The sequence below is a fragment of the Triticum aestivum genome, chromosome 4B (assembly GCF_018294505.1).
Source record: "Triticum aestivum cultivar Chinese Spring chromosome 4B, IWGSC CS RefSeq v2.1, whole genome shotgun sequence".
NCBI lineage: Eukaryota > Viridiplantae > Streptophyta > Magnoliopsida > Poales > Poaceae > Triticum > Triticum aestivum.
This window is the reverse complement of record NC_057804.1, coordinates 41621709-41630911: the sequence shown is the minus strand read 5'-3', so window position 1 is coordinate 41630911 and position 9203 is coordinate 41621709.

Genomic DNA, 9203 nt, shown 5'->3' with positions numbered 1-9203 from the left:
CGTAATAATTATGCTATCTTGAGAGAAGCCACTAGTGAAACCTATGGCCTCCGGGTCTATCTTTTATCATACAAGTTTTCCATCTACTTTTATTTGCATCTTTTACTTTCCAATCTATATCATAAAAGTACCAAAAATATTTATCTTATCATATTATCTCGATCATATCTCACTTTTGCAAGTTTCCGTGAAGGGATTGACAACCCCTTTATCGCGTTGGTCGCGAGGTTCTTGTTTGTTTGTGTAGGTGTGTGGGCTTTTGAGGAGCCTCCTACTGGATTGGTACCTTGGTTCTCAAAACTGAGGGAAATACTTACGCTATTTTGCTGCATCACCCTTTCCTCTTCAAGGGAAAAACCAACGCATGCTCAAGAGGTAGCAATAGCCACTGCGAGCCTCAATGCTCATTGGACCGCACACATCAGTATGTATTATTTCCAACAAGTTGGTTGCTCGCTCCATTGTTCCGGAGAACGGAGTCTTGGTCATCTTGCCCATGAGGCATGGTTCGCATGTGCCAAATGATTCATAATCAAGAGACTCCAAAAGTCCGTATGCATGGAGTTTCTTCATGCGTTTGACACCAATGTGACCAAGGCGGCAGTGCCACAAGTATGTGGGACTATCATTATTAACCTTACATTTTTTGGTATTCACACTATGAATATGTGTAACATCACGTTCGAGATTCAATAAGAATAAACCATTGACCAGCGGGGCATGACCATAAAACATATCTCTCATATAAATACAACAACCATTATTCTCGGATTTAAATGAGTAGCCATCTCACATTAAACAAGATCCAGATACAATGTTCATGCTCAAAGCTGGCACTAAATAACAATTATTGAGGTTTAAAACTAATCCCGTAGGTAAATGTAGAGGTAGTGTGTCGACGGTGATCACATCGACCTTGGAACCATTCCCGACGTGCATCGTCACCTCGTCCTTTGCCAGTCTCCACTTATTCCGTAGCTCCTGGTTTGAGTTACAAATATGAGCAACCGCACCGGTATCAAATACCCAGGAGCTACTACGAGTACTGGTAAGGTACACATCAATAACATGTATATCACATATACCTTTGGTGTTTCCGGCCTTCTTATCCGCTAAGTACTTGGGGCAGTTCCGCTTCCGATGACCATTTCCCTTGCAATAAAAGCATTGAGTCTCGGGCTTGGGTCCATTGTTTGGCTTCTTCTCGGCAACTGATTTACCGGGCACGGCAACTCCCTTGCCGTCCTTCTTGAAGTTCTTTTTACCCTTGCCTTTCTTGAAACTAGTGGTCTTATTAACCATCAACACTTTATGTTCCTTTTTGATTTCCACCTCCGCTGATTTCAACATTGAATATAGCTCAGGAACGGACTTCTCCATCCCCTTCATCTTGTAGTTCATCACAAAGCTCTTGTAGCTAGGTGGGAGCGACTGGAGGATCCTGTCAATGACCGAGTCATCTGTGAGATTAACTCCCAACTGAGACAAACAGTTGTGTAACCCAGACATAGTGAGTATACGCTCACTGCAGAACTGTTTCCCCCATCTTACAACTGTAGAACTTGTCGGAGACTTAATATCTCTCGACCCGGGCATGAGCTTGGAAAACCATTTTCAGCTCTTGGAACATCTCATATGCTCCGTGCTGCTCAAAACGCTTTTGGAGCCCCGGTTCTAAGCTGTAAAGCATGCCACACTGAACTAGGGAGTAATCATCACTACGCGACTGCCAAGCGTTCATAACGTCTTGAGTTTCTGGGAAAATGGGTGCTTCACCTAGCGGTGCTTCTAGGACATATGCTTTCTTGGCGGCTATGAGGATGATCCTCAAGTTTCGGACTCAGTCCACACGTTGAAGTTGAGGGCAACATTAGCATGGGCCATTTGATCTACAAGACATATTTCAAAGATATTTTAGACTATGTTCATGATAATTAAGTTCATCTAATCAAATTTTAATGAACTCCCACTCAGATAGACATCCCTCTAGTCATGTAACTGATACATGATCCGAGTCAACTAGGCCGTGTCCGATCATCACGTGAGACGGACTAGTCATCATCGGTGAACATCTTCATGTTGATCGTATCTACTATATGACTCATGTTAGACCTTTAGGTCTCTTGTGTTCCGAGGCCATGTATGTACATGCTAGGCTCGTCAAGTCAACCTAAGTGTTTTTCATGTGTAAATCTGGCTTACACCTGTTGTATGCGAATGTTATAATCTATCACACCCCATCATCACGTGGTGCTTCTAAACAACGAACTTTGGCAACGGTGCACAGTTAGGGGGAACACTTTCTTGAAATTTTAGTGAGAGATCATCTTATTTATCCTACCGTTGTTCTAAGCAAATAAGATGTAAACATGACAAACATCACATGCAAATATAAAGTGACATGATATGGCCAATATCATCTTGCGCCTTGGATCTCCATCTTTGAGGCACGACATGATCACCTTCGTCACTGGCATGACACCATGATCTCCATCATCATGATCTCCATGAAGTTGTCTCGCCAACTATTACTTCTACTACTATGGCTAACGGTTAGCAATAAAATAAAGTAATTACATGGCATTGTTCAATGACACATAGGTCATACAATAAATTAAGACAACTCCTATGGCTCCTGCCAGTTGTCATACTCATCGACATGGAAGTCGTGATTCCTATTACAAGAACATGATTAATCTCATACATCACATATCATTCATCACATTCTTTCGGCCATATCACATCACATAACATAACCTGCAGAAACAAGTTAGAGGTCCTCTAATTGTTGTTGCAGGTTTTACGTGGCTGCTACGGGTTTCTAGCAAGAACATTTCTTACCTACGCAAAATCCACAACGATGATATGCCAATTGCTATTTACCCTTCATAAGGACCCTTTTTATGGAATCCGATCCGACTAAAATGGGAGAGACTGGAACCCGCTAGCCACCTTATGCAACAAGTGCATGTCAGTCGGTGGAACCTGTCTCACGTAAGCGTACGTGTAAGGTCGGTCCGGGCCGCTTCATCCCACAATACTGCTGAAACAAGATAGGACTAGTAACGGTAACCATATTGAACAAACCAACGCCCACAACTACTTGTGTTCTACTCGTGCATAGAATCTTCGCATAGACCTAGCTCATGATGCCACTGTTAGGGAATGTAGCAATAATTCAAAATTTTCTACGCATCACCAAGATCAATCTAGGAGATTCTAGCAACAAGAGAGAGAGGATGAGCATCTTCATACCTTTGAAGATCACTAAGCGGAAGCGTTACTAGAACGTGGATGAGGGAGTCGTACTCGCGGCGATTCAAATCGCGGAAGATCTAATCTAACACCGAACGGACGGCGCCTCTGCGTTCAACAAACGTACAGCCCGGGGACGTCTCCTTCTTCTTGATCCAGCAAGGCGAGAGGAGAAGTTGATGGAGAGCTCCGGCAGCACGACGGCGTGGTGGTGGAGCTTGCAGTTCTCCGGCAGGGCTTCACCAAGCACTACTATGGAGGAGGAGGTGTTGGGGAGGGAGAGAGCTGCGCCAGGGGAATGGTGTGGCAGCCCTCCCACATCCCCTCTATTTATAGGGACAAGGGAGAGGGGGGCCGGGCCCCTCCAGATGGATCTAGAGGGGGGCGGCGGCCAAGGGGGGAGGCTTGCCCCCAAAGCCAAGGGGGCGCCCCCTTTAGGGTTTCCCCCAACCCTAGGCGCATGGGCCCTAGGGGAGTTTGGCGCCCAGCCCACTTAGGGGATGGTTACCCTCCATATTAAGCCCATAGGGCTTCTGGGACAGGTGGACCCTCTCGGTGGACCCCGGAACCCTTTCGGTGGTCCCGATACAATACCGAAAAACCCCCGAACACTTCCGGTGACCAAATAAAGACTTCCCATATATAAATCTTTGTCTCCGGACCATTCTGGAACTCCTTGTGACGTCCGGGATCTCATCCGGGACTCCGAACAACATTCGGTAACCGCATACTAATTCCCATAACAACTCTAGCGTCACCGAACCTTAAGTGTGTAGACCCTACGGGTTCGGGAATCATGCAGACATGACCGAGACAACTCTCCGACCAATAACCAATAACGGGATCTTGATACCCATGTTGTCTCCCACATGATCCACGATGATCTCATCAGATGAACCACGATGTCGGGGATTCAATCAATCTCGTATACAATTCCCTTTGTCAATCGGTATGTTACTTGCCCGAGATTCGATCGTTGGTATCCCAATACCTCGTTTAATCTCGTTACCGGCAAGTCAATTTACCCATTCCATAATGCATGATCCCGTGACTAACTACTTAGTCACATTGAGCTCATTATGATGATGCATTATCGAGTGGGCCCAGAGATACCTCTCTGTCATACAGAGTGACAAATCCCAGTCTCGATTCGTGCCAACCCAATAGACACTTTTGGAGATACCTGTAGTATACCTTTATAGCCACCCAGTTACTTGTGACATTTGGTACACCCAAAGCATTCCTACGGTATCCGGGAGTTGCACAATCTCATGGTCTAAGGAAATTATACTTGGCATTAGAAAAGCTTTTGGCAAACGAATTACATGATCTTGTGCTATGCTTAGGATTGGGTCTTGTCCATCACATCATTCTCCTAATGATGTGATCCCGTTATCAATGACATCTAATGTCCATGGTCAGTAAACTATGACCATCTATTGATCAACGAGCTAGTCAACTATAGGCTCACTAGGGACATGTTGTGGTCTTTGTATTCACACATGTATTACAATTTCCGGTTAATACAAATATAGCATGAACATTAGACAATTATCATGAACAAGGAAATATAATAATAACCATTTTATTATTGCCTCTAGGGCATATTTCCAACACCTCGATGGGCCTTAGTGTAGAGAGAGAGGGGCGGCCATGGCAGGCCATGCGCCCCTCCCCCTTGAGTCCGAATAGGACAAGGAAGGGGGGGCGGCGCGCCCCTTTTCTTCCCCCTCTCCCTCTCCTTCCTTCCCCCCTCTCCCTTTAGGTGGAAACCTACTAGGACTAGGAGTCCTAGTAGGATTCCCCTCTTAGGGGCGCGCCAAGGAGGGTCGGCCGGCCTCCCCCTTGCTCCTTTATATACGGGGACAGGGGGCACCCTAGAACACACAAGTTGATTATTTAGCCGTGTGCAGTGCCCCCCTCCACAGGTTTCCACCTCGGTCATATCATCATAGTGATTAGGTGAATCTCTCCAACGGTAACTTCATCATCACCGTCACCACGCCATCGTGCTGACGAAACACTCCCTCGACCTCAGCTGGTTCTAGAGTTTGTGGGACGTCACCGAGCTGAACGTGTGCAAATCACGGAGGTGTCGTACCTTCGGTGCTAGGATCGGTCGGATCGTGAAGACGTACAACTACATCAACCGCGTTTTCATAACTCTTCCGCTTTCGGTCTATGAGGGTACGTATACAACACTCTCCCCTCTCATTTCTATGCATCACCTAGAGATAGATCTTGCGTGATTGTAGGATTTTTTTTTTGAAATTACTGCATTACCCAATGGTGGCATCCGAGCCAGGTCTATGCGTAGATGTTATATGCACGAGTAGAATACAAAGAGTTGTGGGCGATAATAGTCATACTACTTACCAGCATGTCATACTTTGATTCGGCGGTATTGTTGGATGAAGCAGCTCAGACCGACATTACACGTATGCTTACGCGAGACTGGTTCTACCGACGTGCTTCGCACACAGTTGGCTGGTGAGTGTCATTTTCTCTAACTTTAGGTGAATCGAGTGTGTCTACGCCCAGTCCTTTTTGAAGGTTAAAACAACACACTTGACGAAAAATCATTGGGGTTTTTGATGCGTAGGTAAGAATGGTTCTTGCTAGAAGCCCATAGCAGCCACGTAAAACTTGCAACAACAAAGTAAAGGACGTCTAACTTATTTTTGCAGGCTTGTTGTGATGTGATATGGTCAAGGCATGATGTGATATAAATTGTTGTATGAGATGATCATGTTTTGTAACAAAGTTATCGGCAACTGGCAGGGCCATATGGTTGTTGCTTTATTGTATGCAATGCAATCGCCATGTAATTGTTTTACCTTATCACTAAGCGGTAGTGATAGTCATAGTAACAATAGTTGGCGAGACGACAATGATGCTACGATGGAGATCAAGATGTCGCGCCGGTGACGATGGAGATCATGACGATGCTTCTGTGATGGAGACCATGAGCACAAGATGATGATGGCCATATCATGTCACATATTTTGATTGCATGTGATGTTTATCCTTTATGCATCTTATTTTGCTTAGTACGACAATAGCATTATAAGATGATCTCTCACTAAATTTCAAGGTATAAGTGTTCTCCCTGAGTATGCACCGTTGCTACAGTTCGTCGTGCCGAGACACCATATGATGATCGGGTGTGATAATCTCTACATTCACATACAACGGGTGCAAGCCAGATTTGTACATGCAGAATACTTGAGTTAAACTTGAGAGCCTAGCATATGCAGATATGGCCTGGAACACTAAGACCAAAAGGTCGAGCGTGAATCATATAGTAGATATGATCAACATAGTGATGTTCACCATTGAAAACTACTCCATCTCACGTGATGATCGGACATGGTTTAGTTTATTTGGATCACGTGATCACTTAGATGATTAGAGGGATGTCTATCAAAGTGGGAGTTCTTAAGTAATATGATTAATTGAAATTTAATTTATCATGAACTTAGTACCTGATAGTATTTTGCATGTCTATGTTGTTGTAGATCAATGGCCCGTGCTACCGTTCCTTTGAATTTTAATATGTTCCTAGAGAAAGCTAAGTTGAAAGATGATGGCAGCAACTACATGGACTGGGTCCATAACTTGAGGATTATCCTCATTGATGCACAGAAGAATTACGTCCTAGAAGCACCATTAGGTGTACCACCTACGCCCGCAACTGCAGACATTGTGAATGCCTGGCAGACGCGTGTTGATGAGTACACGATAGTTCAATGTGCCATGCTTTACGGTTTAGAACCGGGACATCAACGATGTTTTGAATGTCATGGAGCATATGAGATGTTCCAGGAGTTGAAGTTAATATTTCAAGCAAATGCCCGGATTGAGAGATATGAAGTCTCCAATAAGTTCTATAGTTGTAAAATGGAGGAGAATAGTTCTATCAGTGAACATATACTCAGAATGTTTGGGTACCACAACCACTTGACTCAACTGGGAGTTAATCTTCCTGATGATAGTGTCATTGATAGATTTCTTCAGTCACTGCCACCAAGCTACAAAAGCTTCGTGATGACTATAATATGCAAGGGATGAACAAGACTATTCCCGAGCTATTCGCAATGCTAAAGGCTGCAGAGGTAGCAATCAAAAAGGAGCATTAAGTGTTGATGGTCAACAAGACCACTAGTTTCAAGAAAAGGGGCAAAGGGAAGAAGGGGAACTTCAAGAAGAACGGCAAAAAGGTTGTTGCTCAAGAGAAGAAACCCAAGTCTGGGCCGAAGCCTGAAACTGAGTACTTCTACTGCAAAGGGAATGGTCACTGGAAGCAGAACTGCCCCAAGTATTTTGCGGATAAGAAGGATAGCAAAGTGAAAGGTATATTTGATATACATATTATTGATGTGTATTTAACTAATGCTTGCAGTAGCGCATGAGTATTTGATACTGGTTCTGTTTCTCATATTTGCAACTCAAAACAGGGGCTATGGATTAAGCAAAGATTAGCTTAGGACGAGGTGACGATGCGCGTGGGAAATGGTTCCAAAGTCGAGGTGATCGCGGTCGGCACGCTACCTCTACATCTACTATTGGGATTAGTTTTAAACCTGCATAATTGTTATTTGGTGCCAGTGTTGAGCATGAAAATTATATCTGGATCTTGTTTGATGCGAGACAGTTATTCATTTAAATCAGAGAATAATGGTTGTTCTATTTATATGAGTAATATCTTTTATGGTCATGCACCCTTAAGGAGTGGTCTGTTTTTATTGAATCTCGATAGTAGTGATACACATATTCATAGTATTGAAGCCAAAAGATATAAGTTCAATAATTATAGTGCAACTTATTTGTGGCACTGCCGTTTGGGTCATATCAGTGTAAAGCACATGAAGAAACTCCATACCGATGGACTTTCAGAATCACTTGGTGCTTGCAAACCGTGCCTTATGGGCAAGATGACTAAAACTCCATTCTCTGGGACATTGGAACGAGCTACTGACTTATTGGAAATAATACATACTGATGTATGCGGTCCAATGAGTGTCGAGGCTCGTGGTGGGTATCGTTATTTTCTTACCTTCACAGATGATTTGAGCAGATATGGTTATATCTCCTTAATTAAACAAAAGTCTGAAACATTTGAAAAGTTCAAAAAATTTCAGAGTGAAGTGGAAAATCATCATAACAAGAAAAAAGTTTCTACGATCTGATCGTGGAGGAGAATATTTGAGTTACGAGTTTGGTCTTCATTTGGAACAACATGGGATAGTTTCACAACTGATGCCACCTGGAACACCACAGTGAAATGGTGTGTTCGAATGTCATAACCGTACTTTATTAGATATGGTGCTATCTATGATGTATCTTACTGATTTACCGCTATCATTTTGGGGATATGCTTTAGAGACGGTTGCATTCACTTTAAATAGGGCACCATCAAAATCCGTTGATATGACGCCTTATGAACTGTGGTTTGGCAAGAAACCAAAGTTGTCATTTCCTAAAGTTTGGGGTTGCGATGCTTATGTGAAAAAGCTTCAACCTGATAAGCTCGAACCCAAATTGGAGAAGTGCGTCTTCATAGGATATCCAAAGGAAACTGTTGGGTACACCTTCTATCATAGATCCGAAGGCAAAATCTTTGTTGCTAAAAATGGATCCTTTCTAGAGAAGGAGTTTCTCTCAAAAGAAGTGAGTGGGAGGAAAGTAGAACTTGATGAGGTAGTTGCACCTTCTCCCTTATTTGAAAGTAGTTCATCACGGAAATCAGTTCTCGTGATTCCTACACCAATTAGTGAGGAAGCTAATGATGATGATCATGAAGCTTCAAATGAAGTTACTATCGAACCTCGTAGGTCTTCCAGAGTAAGATCCGCACCAGAGTGGTATGGTAATCCTGTTCTAAAAGTCATGTTACTAGACCATGATGAACCTACGAACTATGAGGAAGCGATGATGAGCCCAGATTC